This window comes from Mirounga angustirostris, unplaced genomic scaffold (assembly GCF_029215605.1).
Source record: "Mirounga angustirostris isolate CCGP_5_RB_7025 unplaced genomic scaffold, mMirAng1.0.hap1 SCAF_1, whole genome shotgun sequence".
In the NCBI taxonomy this organism is placed as follows: Eukaryota; Metazoa; Chordata; class Mammalia; order Carnivora; family Phocidae; genus Mirounga; species Mirounga angustirostris.
This window is the reverse complement of record NW_026991709.1, coordinates 193,233,822-193,252,848: the sequence shown is the minus strand read 5'-3', so window position 1 is coordinate 193,252,848 and position 19,027 is coordinate 193,233,822. Positions and strand designations below refer to the sequence as shown.

Sequence of the window (19,027 nt, the reverse complement as noted above, 5' to 3'; positions counted from 1 at the left end):
ATTCTCAAATAGTTTTATTCTGAACACTTCAAAGTGTTGACTTTCACATTTAGGACTTGAATCCCTCTTGAATTTATTTGTGTGTGTGCCATAATGTAGCATCTAATTTCATCTTTTTCAATATAGTTCCGTGTTAACCGGCACTGCTTATTGAATGGTCTTTTTTTTTTTTTTCCAATTGATTTATTATGGCACCTGTGTCCCATAGGGTGAGTTCCCATCTGTATAAAGATCTGTTTCCAGGTTTTATGGTTTGTCGGTACCACTGTCAACACCCTATCTCTTTAATTATTAGAGCTTTATAATATGACTTGATATTTAGGAGAACAAATATCTTTTCCACATTCTTCTAAGTTGTCTTGGCTATTCTTGTCTCTCCTCTTTCATATTAATTTTGTAATCAGCTTGTTAATTTCCATGAATTATGATACAGTTTTAATTAAAATTGCTGGAAGTTATAGATTAATTTGAAGATAATTGCTATCTTGTATAATACTGGAATTTTCCATTTATAAACTAAGTATGTCTCTTTATTTACATGTCTTTTAATACAGTTTTATAATTTTATGTTAGATTTATACCTTGAAAGCATATAGTTTTTCCTGCTATCAGAAATGGCATACATTTAAAACTATATTTTCTAATTGGTAATTGCTAGAATATGAGAACAACACTGATTTCTGTATATTGAATATCTTGTATGCAGTTGCTAAATGCTCTTTTAGATTTAATAGTTTGTGTATGGCTTCTCTCAGACTTTTTTTTTCACAGACAATAACATCATTTGTGAAAATGTTCCTTTCTAACTTCCACACTTGTTTTCTTGCATAGAAGTAACTGGAATTGTTGACTAGAAGCAGTGAGAGTAGACAACTGTATCTTGTTCCTAATTTAAAGGAATTTCTTCTAATAATTCCATGTTAACTATGATGGTTGCTATAGGATTTTTTTATTGAGGTATAATTCACATACGAGATCATATTAGTTTCAGGCGTACAACATAGTGATTCAACATGTGTATACATTATGAAATGGTCACCACAATAAATCTAACTCCCATCTGTCACCTTACAAAATTAACACAATGTCAGTGATTCTGTTCCCCATGATGTACATTACATCCCCATGATTTATTTATTCTATTGCCAAAAGTTTATACTTCTTGATCCCCTGCACCCATTTCATCCCCCCCACCCCCTCCCCTCTGGCAACCACCAATCTGTTCTCTTCATCTATAAATATGAGTTTTGTTTTGCTTTGTTGATTTATTTTTTAGATTCTGCATGTAAGTGAAATCATGCGGTATGCTAATGGGTTTTCTAAATTATAGTAAAATATTAATAATACTAAATTTACCTTTGTAGCTATTTTTAAGGAGATTTTGACAGTGATTTTCTTTTTTAACTTTATTTGTTTTATTTGTTTCTTTATGTAATCTCTACACCCAATGTGGGCCTGGAACTCACCACCCCAAGATCAAGAGTCAGTTGCTTTCCTAACTGTGCTAGCCAGGCCACCCCCGTTGTAACTATTTTTAAGTGCACAGTTCAGGAGCATTAAGTACATTTGCAATGTTGTGCAGCCATAACTACTATCCATTTCCTGAGTTGCCTTAGATTTTTGATAGTTAGCCATTTATTAGGTTAAAGAAAACCTCTTCAGGGGCAGGGGTGTTTGTTGCTCTTGTTGCTATTATGTGAAATTTGAATGGATGTTAAATTTTATCAAAACATTCTTTCTACATTAATTGCTAAAATGATTTTAATTTGTTAATATGTTGAGTTACACTGATAAAATTTTTAAAAATTTAAATCATGAAATATATCATATATACTATATCTTTAATGGTAGATGGATTATCTAATGTGAAAACATGCTTTCTTTCCCAGGATGGTCTTTCAATGCCATGATTACAAAAGACAAAAACCAAAACCATCTTGCTAGGTCCATTTGTTCATGTTATATTGAATTTGCCATCTGTACTAAAAAAAAAGAGTGGGTTAGGGGCCTCTGGCTGGCTCAGTCGACTAAGCATGACTCTTGATCTCAGCTCAGCTCATAATCTCAGGGTCCTGGGATCAAGTCCTACATCTGGCTCTGTGCTCAGTGGGGAGTCTGCTAAAGTTTCTGTCTCCCTCTTCTTTTGCCTGCCCCCTCAAAAATAAATAAATAAATAAATAAATAAATAAATAAATAAATAAATAAATCTTTAAAAAAAGAAGAGTGGGCTACACTTTTCCTTTCACATACTGTTATTTGGCTTTGTTATTAAGGTCATTTTATTGTCATAAAATTTCTTGGATCTTATACATTTTGTATAAGATTAAATTATCTGCTTCTTTTAGGTTTGGTAAAGTTTACCCATAAAACTATGAACAGGTGATAGGTTATGTATTTATTTATTTTATTTTATTTTTTTCCTGTGTGAGTAAATTTTCAACTACTGAATTAGTTCCTTCCAGTTGTTAGGTATCTTTGGAATTTCTATTTCTTTTTGAAATGATTTTGGTAATTATATTTCTTAGAAAACTGCCTATTCCATCCCACTTTTCATGTTTATTGCATGCATTTGTTAATAGTATTCTCTTTTGATTAAAAATACTGCCGTATTTGTGACTTTTCCTGGTTTTAAATCAGTCTCACCCTTCCCTTCTCCTCCCCCTTTCCTCCCCATACCTCTTCTTCTCACCCTCCCCTCCATTCCCCCCTCTCTCCCTACCTCTCCCTCCCTCTCTCTCTCTCTCTGTCCTTCCCTAACTCCCTCCCTCCATTGTTTCCTCCTTCCTTCCCTCCCTCTCAGTACTAACGGAAATGTTTGCTTTCTTTTCCTTTTCAAAGAACTATCATCATTTAGTTTGTTAGATTTTCTCTGTTGTTTCTTTGACTTTCTATTTCATTTATTTTGCTTCTTATCTGTATTATTACCTTTCTTCTATGTTTTTGGGATTTACTCTTTATTATTTTCTAACATTTTGTGTTTGATGCTTAGTTTTTGCAACTTCATTCATGTATATAATAAATATATACATATGTATAATTTCTCTCTGCATTTTAGTTTATATAGGGTTTTCATTATTATTCAGCTGTGATAATTTTCTAATTTTTACCATATTTTTGATCAGTAAATTATTAAATACTGTTTTAATATTTCCTAATATATATGGGCTTTGAGGCTGTCTTTTTTTTTTTTCTTATTGATTGCTGATTACATGACATTGTGGTCTGTATACCACATGGTCTGTGCAGAGACTTGTTTTTATCCGAATACTTGTCTATATGTTTTTGAAAGCAGGTTTCATTCTCTAATAACTGAGTACAAGGATTAATGTGTATCTGATGGATCAAGTGTGTTTATTGTGTTTCAAACTTTTGTCATTGTTGTTGTTCTATTTTAGATATAAGGCTCTCACCAGGCTTATGGATCTTTCCACTCCTTCATGTCATTCACTTTACTTTGCTTTTTATATTTGGAAGCTATGTGACCATAGACATCCCTGTTCAAGACTGGTACAGTGTCCTGATAAATCTTCCCTCTGATCACTACTGGATAGCCCAATCTGGGAAAGTACTTTATGCTTTAATGTCTATTTTGTTTGCTAACAACACAGATGCAGTATTTCTTTGTTTGGTGACATATCCTAGGCATGTTTTCCCCCTTCCCTCTATTTCCAACTTTCTTTTTTGTTTTTGTCATTTTGCATTAGGATTTTATCTTATAAATAGAATGAAGCTGGCTTTGGCATTTTTATTATCTCCATTATTAGAGATTTAATCTTTTATAATTTACTGTGCTTATATGTTTATTTCTACCATCATTTTATAGGCTGTCTATCCCCATACTCTCCCTTCCTTCCCTCCCTCCCTCCTTCCTCCCTATTCTCCCCTCCCTCCTTCCCTTCCTTTCTTTTCCCTCCAATTGGACCTACTGAGTTTTCTCTGTTCCTGTTTTTCCCTTCCTAGTATGTAAGGTATGCACTCTTTTCTTGAAGTATTTACCCTTAACCTTGTACATGTTTCAGGATCTCTTCCATCCTCCAGAACAAACTCTTAGAACCTCTGACTTGGATTACCTCCCATCTCTTTCATGTGATATTTCCTAACATTTTAGCCCTGCTGTGATTTTAACCCACTAAATATGTTATTATTGCTGTTGCTGCCTGTAGTAAATGAGATGTTTACCAGTTTGTTTACTCACTAGTTTTTTTAAACCATTGCTTCTTGTTTTACAGTACCTTAGAAGTTTTTTGTTTTTTGTTTTCAGAAATGATCTAGGAGTGGTAAATGATCTCATTCTTTGTCTGACATGCTTTACTTAGTATGTACTCTGCAGTGATCATTTAACTCCATGCTATCTAAATCGAAGTATTTTGAAGATACTATTCTACTGTCTCCTGAGTTTTAGCTTTGCACTCCCATTGGTGGTCTGGCCTTTCCCCCTCTCAGAGGGCTTTCCTTTGATATTCTGGTTTCACTGACATGTGTCTAGATATAAATTTACTTCTCTGTGTTTATATACTTTCTTTTGGGTAATTTCCCTAAACTCAAGTTCACTAATTTCCTTTCGGTTGTGTCTAGTCCACTGCTTGGAGTCCATTGAGTTTTTAATGTGGATGTCTTTCTATTTATTTTTAGATGTATTATTTGCTTCTTTTAAAAATCTGTGTATTCTTGTATACTTTAAATTTGCTAAGAAAGTAGATTTTAAAATATCTGTGTCGGGGCGCCTGGGTGGCTCAGTCGTTAAGCGTCTGCCTTCGGCTCAGGTCATGATCCCAGGGTCCTGGGATCGAGCCCCGCGTCGGGCTCCCTGCTCTGCGGGAAGCCTGTTTCTCCCTTTCGCACTCTCCCCGCTTGTGTCCCCGCTCTCGCTAACTCTCTGTCAAATAAATAAATAAAATCTTTAAAAAAAATAAATAAATAAAATATCTGTGTCTTCTTTATATAGATTCTTATTTTTTTTTAAAGATTTTATTTATTTATTTGACAGAGAGAGACACAGCTAGAGAGGGAACACAAACAGGGGAGTGGGAGAGGGAGAAGCAGACTTCCTGCTGAGCAGGGAGCCCGGTGCGGGGCTTGATCCCAGGACTTGATCCCAGGACCCTGGGATCATGACCTGAGCCGAAGCAGATGCTTAACAACTGAGCCACCCAGGCACCCCTTTATATAGATTCTTATTCTTAAATTTTCTATACCTAATTATAAAGGCCTTTTAAGGCTGTTTTAGTAGTTTAAATTTTGGGGGGGAGGTGCCAATTTCCTTGTCTCTTGTGTCTGCTTTCTTTCCTGGTAGATAATTGGCTCATGTGTTCTGTCATTTTTGACCATGAACTGATTTTTACTATTAATTATTATTTCTGTGGGAACAGAATAGAGCTTGAGTTTCTCTTCACAGTAGATTTATAGTTGGGCTTTAATCATGTATCCTGTTAGTATTGACTGCCTGGGAATTTTTGTTATGTAAATTTTTGTATTTAGGAGTTTCTGCATCATATAATTACAGTATATATTTTTCCCAAGTGGCATGTAGTTTCCACTTAAAGTTTGATTTCTCATGCTAATATTGTTTTGCCCGTTCAGACCCCAGACAGCACCAGATTATCTGCTTTTTACACTTAGCTATAAATGTGCACGTTGGCTCTTAGTGTCTTGTCTTGTAAGTTCTTTTGTTTTCAAACATGCTTGTACAATGTTTTACTGTTTCATCCAGCATGTCTAAGTGTTTAGAGCAGAATGGCTTCCATATTGGCTTAATCCGCCACGTTGTAGTTGACTATTCTGACTGAGGACTTTCTAGAGCCACGACAAGAAAGCACAAGAGTATAGTGGTTTAGCGCAGGAGCTATGCCATCAGGGAGTTCAGAGTGTGTGAGCTCTGACTCCAGTAATTGCTAGCTGTGTGACCTTGAGCCAAAACCTAAACTCTCTGAAACTCACTTCTTCCTGGGATAATAATAGTAAGCACATCACAGGCTGGTTGTACGAATTAAGTGGGAAAATTTATGTTGTGGATTTAGCATGATGCCTGGAACAGAGTAAGTCCTCAATAAATGGACCCATTTCATGCTAGCATAATGTCATATGCATTTGTATGCAAAGATTTTAGCCCCCATTAACTGTTCTGTTAAAATGTACATTTTCCTTTTGATAGTCTCTCATCTCTTCGCTACTGTAGAATTCCTGTAGGAAAAGGTACAATATATATGTATTTTTGATGGCCAAAGTTCATGTATACTTAAGGAACATTGACAGTTCATCGCTCTGTGGCTCCGTGAAGTGGACTCCATTGATTTTATAACGACTGCAAACCTTTTTGACCAGAGGGATATTATATCCTCACTAGTCATAACTACAGACTTCCTAAGGTAGCCACTCTCTCCTAGTGCATAATAGGTAATCAGATTTAGTGGAGTAAATTAGGTTTCTTATTTCCATTCTAAATGAGAAAACAAATAGAACCATGATAGATGACTGCCAAGACCAGCAATATTTTTCCTTGTTGACTTGCAGTCAGAAGCCAAAAATATGAATGCAGTTTGATTAAAATAAGTAAACTAAGATTTCAAACTAAAGAGAGACTACTTTTTGTTCAGTGGAAGGTAACTGCATTCCTGCTATGGCCCAGGAATTGAGGTGAATTGGGAAATCCAAGGATGGATGAGATATGAAGTTGACACTCAAGGTATTTACATCCCCTGTGATGAGTCTGCTTCCGGCCTTGACGTCCACACTGGGTTCAAGGCTCACAGGAGATTGGAAAGTTCAGCGGGCCTTATCCCATGTGCTGGCAACATTGAAAAGACACTGCAGGCTTTGAAGGGTTTTTGTTTCAAAGCTTCAGGACCACCACCTGGTAGCTCAGTCATATGCAACAGAAGCAAAATAATAAAGACCCAAGGATGTGAGTAGGGAGAGGATTGGAGATGTGTGCTTTTCCTTTCTTTTTCAGTAAAGTTTTTATTGATGTGTAGCATGAACAGAAAAGTGTACAACCATACGTTTGCAGCGTGATTAATTTTCACGAACTGAACGTAGCTGTATAAATAGTACTCAGGTTGAGAAGTGAATGAACATTGCTAGCCCCTCGGAAGCCCCCTACCTGCCCCTGCTAGGTACAGCCCCCACTTACCATAAGACAACCACTCTGTTGAGTTCTAACATCAAAGATTGCTTTTACCTGTTTCTAACATCTAACTTGTGGGATGGCAATTAGTTCATAAGATATGAGGGCTGATGTATTAATGACCTTGAGGGGAGTTTCTAAGGAATCAACTTAGAGAACAAAAAAAGGCCTTAGGGAAAAAACATTAAAGATAGCTAAGGGCTTCAGTGTACAATTCTTGATTGTCTGTCATATCAAGTGGCCTAGACACTGCGCCACACTGTTGAGGACCAGAAGGCACACATGATTCCTGTCTACATGGAGTTTAGAGACAGGTGCCTGGATGATGTCAACACTCCATGCTTAGGACCAGGATTATAGAGTAAATGTCACATAGAAGCACAGAAGGGAGGCTTGGAGTAGTCAAGAAAAGCTTCCTGGAAGAAGCGGCATTTAATGTCAGACCACCAGGATATGAAGGACTTAGCAGGTAAGAGTATCCAGGCAGAGGGAAGAGCCTTGCCTAGGCAAGAGGAATTGTGGTTTATTGAACAGATTGCTCGAAGCAGGGAAGCTGGAACACAGAGCTGGAGGTGAGGAGGGCTGGGAGAAGAGGCAAGGAAGAAGTAAGGGCCAAATAACGTTGCCCCTTTGATTCTCCTGTCAAAGAGAACTAGTCCTTTGAAGAACTTCAGCTGCTACCCCAATACCAGGATGGCACAACAGAAAACTTGTAAAGAAGGGAGAAAAAAATGATCAGATTCCAGATGATGGGAGAAATGACAGCAATCAGAGTGACAGTAATAGTCTCTTGAAGCAGAAAATCATGATTCAGACAGATCACATGCTGCCCTACTATTCCCCCACATTGGCTATGGGGAATAGTAGGGCTATGGTTAGCATGCACTTGCACACACACACACACACAAACACACACACACACTCTGGTCCTAATAGAGCAAAAATCCCATTTGTTTCTCCTCCTCCTTCCCCTCCTCTTTCCAAGGATTAGATATTGACAGATCAACTGGGGTAACTAGTTGAATGAGAAATCAATTCATGACTATTTTTTTCTAATCCAAAAATCCTTGTGAGGCTTTGTTATAAAATCATCATATAATGCTCATATCATACCAAAATAGGCTCCTGACAATAGTCTCAGATGTGTGAAGGCCTGAGCCTTTTGGTATCTTTTGCATATCCCTTTCTCTCTTTCCTTGCTCCATTTTATGAAATGAAGTTCATTAGAAGATACATCTGAGTATTTATCGAAGTATTTATGAAGATAATTTGCATTTGGTACGATCTCTGGATTCTTGGAATGAAATATGTTAAGAAGAAAAATAATGCTATTTGACTTTTGTCCTCGTTCCCTTGTTGACGGCTGGTAGATTTTTCAGTGCAATGCCCAGCACGTTTGGTGGCAACTAGGAAGCCAAACTCACACATCTGCTTTATATCTACTTCGTGTAGAAATTTGTCAACCTTTGCCTGGAAAGAGTGAGATTTTACAGGACTGGTTCTCTAAGACAATTACTAATTTTCAACCAACTTTATAGGTAACTTCAGGTCAGGGGCAGTGACATTCAAAAATAACACAACTCTACAGCATTTGGCCAGGAGCGAGTTGGAAACTGAGTTTGGTGAAAATTATAGCATTTCAGAAATTACGCACTAAGATCTTTTTCAAAGAAAAACATCTTGCCTCCCGCAATGGAACATACAAAGCTGTGTCCGTTACAAACCGTTCTGAAGGCAGCGATTACTTTCCTCCAAAAGCAATGGCAAACCATAGAGCAACAATCCCAAAGAACTGTGCGCTTCCCACGGGAACATGCTTCATGCTGCAGTTTGCTGGGGACTGTCATTAACAATCTGCCCATCTCTTAGACAAAAGCGGATCTCCTTGGTGCCTAACCATTTTGCTAGAACTCAGGAAGCCATGTCAGGTGGTTCTGGCCACACAAAATAAAAGTCTTTTTGGTCTCCAGTGATCTTTGAAGACTGGTTGTTCCTAACTCCGTTTTTATGTCCTGTTTCCAGCATCACTTGATGGTTTTATATGGAAAATACATCAAAGGTGACTCAGTTGCTCTGAATAGAAACCTTCAGACTGGCAACTCTAAAAGTGGACATTTATCTGTCTATATCACACAGATATATTATAACTGAGGGACAGTATGCAATGTTAAAAAAGGATTTTCAAAAATATAGGGTTTATTAAGAATGCAGGAGCCTAAAAGAAAATAAGAATTTACATAAGAATGTCATTAGGGTTGGTGGTTTGGCTGCTTTAACCAATAATTTTCGTCATTCAATATCCCACTGATTATTAAATTAATCTGTTATTCAAACAGCAATCGAAAACAACTCAGCCCATATTTTCTGGGCATTTGTGACTGTCAACAAGTTTAACAAAACTGGATATCTAAAAAGAATGCAATGTTTTATGATTTTCCAATACGTTTCTTTCCTTCTTGATACCCTCTCAACCTTGGCTGAAACAAGGATCCACGCGGAAGGAAAACCAATCCCTATGTTAACTACTTCTAGCCCGTTAAGAAAAATAATTAATCAAGAATAAAGGGAAACATGTGTAACATGGACGATGACAGAGCTTTAAAAATCTTGTCACATTTCAATGTTGGCAAGATATTCATTTTTAAGGCAAATTAGATTTTTTTGTTGGTTTTGTGTGTGTGTGTGTGTGTGTGTAAATGTGTGCGGATGTCTTTTTGGGAGGGTAGTATCACTCATCGCTTTTCATAAAAATTATGTTGCCATCAGTTTCACTTTGGGATCAGAACACAAGCTTTGCTCATCTTCTTGGAAGCCCCAAAAGCTGTGGCTACACTTTGCTTCTCTCATCACTTCTCCCCATGCGCCTTTCATTTGTCCGCTAAACTGAAAGAAAGTAATTGGTCTCGAAGCTGTGTTGACATGTTTCGTGGGCTACGGTTCAGAGAACCATAGTTCAGGGATTCCATTTTCCTACAAACTACTCCAATTTCCTGTTGAGGTCTCACACTGGGTGGGCGTTTTACCGCAAGTCTTCAGACTGTTCCCAGTGAGTGCCCTGCAGGTGTTCTTACCAGCGGGCCTTCTGGAAACGACCTGTAAAATGGATCCATTGCACAATGGGGACATGGCGTCTTCCTGAGTTAAGGCTGAGAGGCTGGGCTCAGGGGCTGGACTATAGTCAGGGCTACCACACTTAATCATGTAATGATTTTAACCAGTTATTTAAACATCTGGGTTCTGCCTTGCTCATCTGCCCAAGAGGCATAATACCTGCCTCATAGGAACTGTATGTGGGTTAAAAAAAAAAGTGTAACACTCATACTTAGCACAGTGCCCAGCAGAGTAAATGCTGCATAAATGCGAGATATTTTTATAGAGCACAATTCACAAACCCATCTGTGTTGACAGGGATGTAGGAAAACCACAGAACTCCAGTCAGCCTCCTCTTCCAGATTTCTTCTTAGACTGGAAGGTAAAACTACTAGTTTCAATCAGGAAAAGTAGTTGGTGAGGTTTTTGCTCCAATAAGACTGTCCTAGGTAAAGTAGATCTTGGATATTTGCCACTTCCTGGATCCACTTGAGCGCTTGGTTCATAAAAAAAAATTGGAAATATGAATTAGGGACTACACATATTCAATAGTGATCACATACTTCATTACACAAATTGGACACAGACTTTGCCAGTGGGAGTACTTTAGTGTCATGAATAATGTAATTTGTAGGCGTTAAAATGTAACAGTTTTAACCACTTAATTTGCAAGTGTACACTAATTTGTTGAAATATTTTTGTATCTCCTGCTCTATAGATTCTTGCCAAACTACTGTACTTAATCTTGTTTAAAATGTGTAAATAAAGGTGATTCAATTTCCCATGAAATAATCATTTGCCCTTTCCAGCGGGCTTAGTTCGCCTCTAAACAAGACAACTTTCCACTCTACAATGAGATTAATACCAAAGGTCAAATTCTTCCCTTTGGAGATGGAGGGCTGTGCAACTTACTTTCCTCCACGTTTTCCCTTGGTATCATTTACTCACTTATACCTTGCCATGTTGGCTACTAATGTGCAGGGCTGTGGATCTCCCAAATCAAAACATTTCCTGTCCTTTTGAATTTTACAGTGTCACACCCACACTGTGGTGGGGGAAAGCCAGCCTCCTCCTCCTTGCTAAGTTCTTGCTTCTTATTCGGCCTCTCAGAAGGGTGGTAGAAATAACTTGTGGATCCTATAAGCAATTTCTTTCCATCAAGAGAGATTTAAAACATGATGATCACATCTGAAAATTTCTCAACCCTTGGTCATCTACTGTTGAGAATGTGCCGCTCATCCCTTCATAAAGAGCTACCTTCTTTTCATATTTTGGGTATGGTGCCAGGTTTGAATAATTCAATACTAGCTCTGACAATCAACAACTTAGTTAGTGCTGTATGTGTGTATGGTTGCAAAAAACATGTTGTCCTGAAACTTTAAAAAAAAAGGGGGGGAAAGGGGAGTAAACGCTTTATCTTGGGAGCTGTCTTTTGAATTGTTGAAATAGCGCCAGAAGATGAAAACATGTCCCAGAGGCATTAGAATAATTGGGATTAAAACCTCTGGTTGATTTTCCTACCAGTTCTTTGGATCTCAGTTCAACAAGGTACTTTACCGGAGACAGGACTTGACTGATTCTTTCTCAGATGCTCACAGGAAAAAGGCCCCCTATTCCAAACGCAAGGACGATTACAACTTTGAGGTTCCAGATAGAATGGTGGTTGTGTAGGTGTTGCTATCTTTACTTGCCCTTTGATAATCAGTGTTTGGAGAGGTTTTAGTACAGGAAATGTTGTAAATTACTGTTTTCCCTCGCGAGTCCGTGATGCAAAATGAGAGGGGCGCATGTCTATAATGACTAGGCAGGTCTCTACCTGACATGAATTAGTCTCACAATTTCCCATTTGTACATTTCTTAATGTGTGGGAAAGCGGGGTGGGAGCACATGTAAGTTTGGCTGGGCTCACAACACAGTGAGGCTTTCCTCTTCCATGCCGGAGGGTAGGAGACCAGCATAGCAAAGGAATATTTTTAGAATGTTTATTTGCATGTGGAATGGAGGAGTGCAGAGCTGTATCCACGCTATTGACGTTTTCGAGCTGCATTTCTGCGGTGCATTATCTCCATCCTGATGGCTGTTTGTGATGTGACGCCCACCATCCCTGCCTCAAAGAGCAGTCTGTGTTCCTCCCTTGGGCTGCCCGGTGCTGCACCTGAAGTGGCTTAGCAAGTTGCCAAAACCCTATAGATGTGTGTTTATTAACTCTCCAGCTTTCCCTCCATTTGTTTAGCTTGGAAAGAGTTTATATATTCCTATGGGTATTAAAAACCCATCTGATGTATTAAAGGAGCTCAAAGGATCAAAGTAGAAATGCTGCTTGAAATGCAGCATATTGAATATAGACATAAAATTTCTAGACACAAACCACTTTTTCACAGGACATTTTGTATACTTAAGAAGGGAATTCATTTTTTAATGATCAGCTTTTATTTAGGATTGACATTTCTCTCTCTCTCTCTGTCTCTCTTTGTTCAGGTGAACTCCAGTTCCACCTTTTTAGGTTTGCTCATGATTTTGACAGGAAAACCCATTGGCAACCTAGGGGAGGCAGGCAATAATCTCAGTACCATCTTCATGCCTAGGAAGATAAAGCCCAAGATCCTTAATGAACACACCAGCCACTGGCTCATGACCAAGGTTCTCGGTGCATTTGGTAGAAAAATGGGTGAAGAGGTTACAAGATGAGGGTTAGAATCACCCATGAGCCCCATAACTAGAGGTGTAACTGATCAGTCGGAAGGATGTGGGAGAAATTCTCAGTCTAGGATCATTATATCAGATGTTTCACAAGCAATGCACTGCTACACTGACTTTTAGAAAACAAATTGTACATTTCACAAATGATTCCATTTCTGTTGAAGTAGATTGCCCCTGCCCTCTTGCATTATTTCTGTACATGCAAGCCTATCTGAGAATTTATATATGATTGCTGTTTAGTGAATGTCTACTTTTTGCCAAGAGCTTCGTGTCTATTTCCATGTTTATCATTCTATCCATTTTTTTCATTTCATCTGCATTTCACCAAGAAGGAACTTGAGGCTCAGGAGTATAGCCCCTGACCAGTGTTACAGAGCTGCTAAGTACTTGATGTGAATTAGGTCAGCATCTGCCTGACTCTGAAGCCTGATAGTGAATTCCAGTGGCATCCAGGTGAATGCCTCTCTGTCATGGTACCAAGTCATTATGTCAGACTGAGTTCATCTCACCATGAAGGTTTGCTTTGGAAACTGACATTTGCACTCTTCACTTGACCTATGGGAAGAAATTACAAACATCCAATTTGACAAGAGCCGTACACTTCCTGAATTCCAGTTTCATGCAAATCCCCATCGGATCTACTTAGAGGTTTTCTCACAGAACCTAGGGCATAACTGTTTAAGTGTCTGTGTATTTGTCTTTCTCCCTCACCAAATCAGGTGAAATAGGCTGGAACCATAGTAAAAAGTAGTTCAGGCTTGGTATCATGCAAACCTGTGTTTGAATTCTCAATGCCATCCCTTCCTAATAGGACGACCTTTGCCAGCAAATGAATTACCCATCTCAGCTACCACCTGTTCATCTGTAAAATGACCATGCTAATAGGACCTACAGGGGGTTGGCTTGATGTGAACATTACAAGGTACAGTTAAAAGGAAAAAAAAAAAAGCTTCATCCAGCACCTGGCATTTAGTTGGTGTTCAATATCTGGGAGGTGTTCTACTGAATTCACTATAGATGGGACATGTCCTGTTGATTCCTATACGCTTAGCACTTAAAATACGGCTTTGCATATAGAATGGTGCTCAGAGAATTGTTGATTGAGACAAACTTTCCCAAAGGAATAAACTTGTAAGTGAGCAACAGGGGATGGGGTATGTGTAATTCTAGTAGTTGAAACACGTGTTATTTTGTGTGATATTTGAAAACAAGTATGTATGTGTTTTGGAAACAACTAGAAGGTCAGATTCCCCAGAGCGGAAAGAGAACTTTGTGATTTTCCTTAGGAAAAGAGAAGATGGTCCAGGAAGGGTTTTGCCTAAGGTCCCACAGGGTGAAGCAGCTGATACCAGATGCAAAGCCCAGGTGGCAGCCTGTTTAGGAATCTTTCTCTGTCACATTGCTTCTTCTCCATAGCTGGTAATTTTTAAAATAACTATTAACTCACTAACTGAATACATAAATAAATGATCATATAAAATATGATACACAAATATAGTAAATAATTCAAATAGTACATAAGATATGCAATGAGAATTAAATCTCCCCACCCCCATAGCTGATAATTTTTAAAATAACTGTTAACTGAACACATAAGTAATTGATGATACAAAGTAGGATACACAAATATAGTAAATAATTCAAACAGCATAAGGATATGCAATGAGAATTAAATCTCCTACCACCTATGACCCCTGCAACCTGTCTAGAGGACAACCATTGTTTCTAGGTCCTAGTGCATCCCTCCAAGGATGTCTTCTGCAAATACAAACACAGGCGTATTCGGCGTTCCACCACTCATTTATTATAGGAATGAGAACATACTGTGCATACTGTATTTCACCTTTTCTTTTCCACCTGCTGAAACTGTCTTCACATCTTTACGTACATTCATCTTTTTATTAAAAAAAAAAAATCACCTGAGATTCCGTTTTGGGGGATATCTTCATTTAACCCAAATTGGACCCAAAACATTGGCTACCTAAAGCGGAGTAGAGAGGAATGTTCTCATATAATATGTAATTTATTTATTTATATGACAAATGACTAGAAGAATTGATGGGTCAAAGGGTATGCATTTTGATAATTTTGATATATCCTGCAGAAATGCACTCTGGGGAAGTTAAGCCAATTTGCATTTCTACCAATTTATGAGGATTTATGTTAGTTACACTCTTACCAATGTGGTATGTTATCAAAATGTTGTGTCCTTTGCCAGTCTGGTAGATGAAAAGTAGAATATCACTGTTGTCTTAACTCTTCTACTCATGACTGAGGCCGAATATATTTTCTGTCTTCAAGCCATTTACATTTCTCTTTCTCTGTGCTCTCTAATTAGGTTCTTCACTCTGTTTTCCTCTTGTTGTTGTTCTCTTCTTTTAAGGTATTAGACTTTTATATTAAACTTACATAATAATAACATTATTTATCCCATGTATTAGGTGAAAAACAGAGTTTATCATAATTATTTTCTCATTACAAAAGTAATACATGGCCTTATAGAAACAGTAGAGAAGTATCTATAGGCTTATCCTTCAGGAGTAAAACAACTGATAGAATTTTGGTATATTTACTTTCATTCATGTTTTCTGTAAATTATTCTTCGTTTGTTTTGTTTTTCAAAAATGGCACAGTATTACAAATATTATTTTATGAAATGCTTTTTTTTTTACTTGAAATGCCATGAGCATAATTCCTTGCCCTTAAATAATTCTGCAGCATAACTTTTTAAAATAACCACACAGTGTGTAGGTTTACTAATTTCCTTAACCAATCCCATTTGGCTACTTATAATATTTGCTATATTAACAATGACATCGTAAATGAATGTCCTTACTCCTAAAACTCCATGTATCCATGTAATGATACATTTAGTATCAATTCCTAGAAGTAAAAGAGTCGGGAACCATTCTTTGTTAAGATGTTTTGATAATAGTTACATAATACAGATATAAATGTTTATTTTTCTTTTGATTCCTTTTTCTGTTGCTTATTTTCAGGAAAACGATGTAATTTTGCAAAGAACAGATAATAGGTAGAAGTTATTTTCCAAAGAACCTTCTCCAGGAAGACATGGTGCCAACTGAGAGTGGAAACTTAGTTTGTTGTAAGCTTTTATTTCTCATATTAAGGTGATAGAGGAGAAGCCTGTTTGCAATTTAGCTTAAGACAAGAAAAACAGAAAGTACAGTAGTGATAGACAGGTTTATACATTTAATGCTTTTGTTAGTAATCATTTATAAACCTCCTCAGATGATTTTTTAAAGTCTACTTTTAACAAAAGGTATTGACTTCTAGTGGGGTGCCAAGTTAATTATTTCAACTTAATAATAAGCAACATTGAAATGACGTTACACAGGCTCATGGAGGGGGTCACAGAAAAATAAGCCTCAGAAACATTTTCTGAACGTGTGAGCATGGCTGTAAGTACAATTAATGGTGATAATTAAGGCAACATGAAAAATTGTTGAGATTAATGAATAGGATAAAGCGCTCAGGGTGTATAAAGGCACAGAGTTTTCTGAGCAGGTCTGTGTGCTCCAGAATGCTGATTTCAGCCTATAGTCAATGTCCCCTGTAAATTATGCTAATGCTATTGATCCTAACCATTTCCTGACTGGGCTTTTCATCTCTTCTTGTGTCTTCACATAGCCTTCAAATGCATGCCTATCAAGCTTGGGAAATTGAATTGGCTTTTAAGAAAGGAGACAAAACAAATAGCAAACAACCTTGTTTCTTATAATTGAAAACTCCATGCCAGGAAAGGAAGAGTGGAATGGTCAGGGTATTTAGGATCAGTCTGAAAATGTTCTCATGTGACTTCTCTACATATTATGGGAAGCAGTGAATGCAGGTAACCGTCTTGTAATTCATGGGCTAGGATAGAAGTCAACCAACCATGTTCACCCAAGTGATGGAGCAGACTAAGGAGAGAGGTCTTCAAGGCACATGAGCTCGAATTCTCCACTTAAATTTGTTTTGAAGATGTAACATCAATTTCACCAGTTTTCCAAACAGTGGTGTGAAGTTGCTTTAAAAGTAAAATTGGACAGGGTAATAATGGCTGTTCCTCAACCGTTTTGTGATTATCTCCATCTTATATTATTAGAACATCCTATATGATTTTTTTTCTTTTTTTCTTTTTCTTTTTTTATTATTATGTTATGTTAATCACCATACATTACATCATTAGTTTTTGATGTAGGGTTCCATAATTCATTGTTTGCGTGTAACACCCAGTGCTCCATGCAGTATGTGCCCTCTTTAATACCCATCACCAGGCTAACCCATCCCCCCACCCCACCCCCTTGGAACACTCAGTTTGTAGAGGGTAGCTCTCTTTTCAACTTTTTGAGGAACCTCCATACTGTTTTCCAGAGTGGCTGCACCAGCTTGCATTCCCACCAACAGTGTAGGAGGATTCCCCTTTCTCCGCATCCCCGCCAACACCTGTCATTTCCTGGCTTGTTAATTTTAGCCATTCTAACTGGGGTGAAGTGGTATCTCATTGAGGTTTTGATTTGGATTTCCCTGATGCCCAGCAATGTTGAGCACTTTTTCATGTGTCTGTTGGCCATTTGGATATCTTCTTTAGAAAAATGTCTGTTCATGTCTTCTGCCCATTTCTTGATTGGATCATTTGTTCTTTGGGTGTTGAGTTTGATAAGTTCTTTATAGATTTTGGATACTAGCCCTTTATCTGATATGTCATTTGCAAATATCTTCTCCCATTCTGTCGGTTGTCTTTTGGTTTTGTTGACTGTTTCCTTTGCTTTGCAAAAGCTTTTTATCTTGATGAAGTCCCAAAAGTTCATTTTTGCCCTTGCTTCCCTTTTCTTTGGCGATGTTTCTAGGAAGAAGTTGCTGCGGCTGTGGTCAAAGAGGTTGCTGCCTGTGTTCTCCTTTAGGATTTTGATGGACTCCTGTCTCACATTGAGGTCTTTCAACCATTTGGAGTCTATTTTTGTGTGTGGTGTAAGGAAATGGTCCAGTTTCATTCTTCTGCATGTGGCTGTCCAATTTTCCCAACACCATTTGTTGAAGAGACTTGTCTTTTTTCCATTGGACATTCTTTACTGCTTTGTCGAAGATTAGTTCCCATAGAGTTGAGGGTCCATTTCTGGGCTCTCTATTCTGTTTCATTGATCTATGTATCTGTTTTTGTGCCAGTACCATACTGTCTTGATGATGACAGCTTTGTAATAGAGCTTGAAGTCCGGAATTGTGATGCCACCGGCTTTGCTTTTCTTTTTCAACATTCCTCTGGCTATTCTGGTTCCATATGAATTTTAGGATTATTTGTTCCATTTCTTTGAAAAAAGTGGATGGTATTTTGATAGGGATTGCATTGAATGTGTAGATTGTTCTAGGTAGCATTGACATCTTCACAATATTTGTTTTTCCAATCCATGAGCATGGAATGTTTTTCCATTTCTTTGTGTCTTCCTCAATTTCTTTCATGAGTATTTTATAGTTTTCTGAGTACAGATCCTTTGCCTCTTTGGTTAGATTTATTCCTAGGTCTCTTATGGTTTTGGGTGCAATTGTAAATGGGATCGACTCCTTAATTTCTCTTTCTTCTGTCTTGTTGTTGGTGTATAGGAATGCCACTGACTTCTGTGCATTGATTTTATATCCTGCCACTTTACTGAATTCCTGTATGAGTTCTAGCAGTTTTGGGGTGGAGTCTTTTGGGTTTTCCACATAAAGTATCATATCATCTGCAAAGAGTGAGAGATTGACTTCTTCTTTGCCAATTTGGATGCCTTTGATTTCTTTTTGTTGTCTGATTGCTGTGGCTAGGACTTCTAATACTATGTTGAATAGCAGTGGTGATAGTGGACATCCCTGCCGCGTTCCTGACCTTAGGGGGAAAGCTCTCAGTTTTTCCTCATTGAGAATGATATTTGCTGTGGGGTTTTCATAGATGGCTTTTATGATATTGAGGTATGTACCCTCTATGCCTATACTCTGAAGAGTTTTGATCAAGAAAGGATGCTGTACTTTGTCAAATGCTTTTTCTGCATCTATTGAGAGGATCATATGGTTCTTGTTCTTTCTTTTATTAATGTATTGTATCACATTGATTGATTTGCAGGTGTTGAACCAAATTTG

General features: G+C 37.7%; 1 protein-coding gene across 1 annotated transcript in view; it reads left to right on the top strand.

The window, feature by feature from the left end:
• The window catches only part of CACNA2D3 (calcium voltage-gated channel auxiliary subunit alpha2delta 3), an 858,477-nt gene that overhangs the window by 801,453 nt on the left and 37,997 nt on the right, over nt 1–19,027 (top strand). The gene's annotated exons all lie outside the window — the stretch shown is intronic.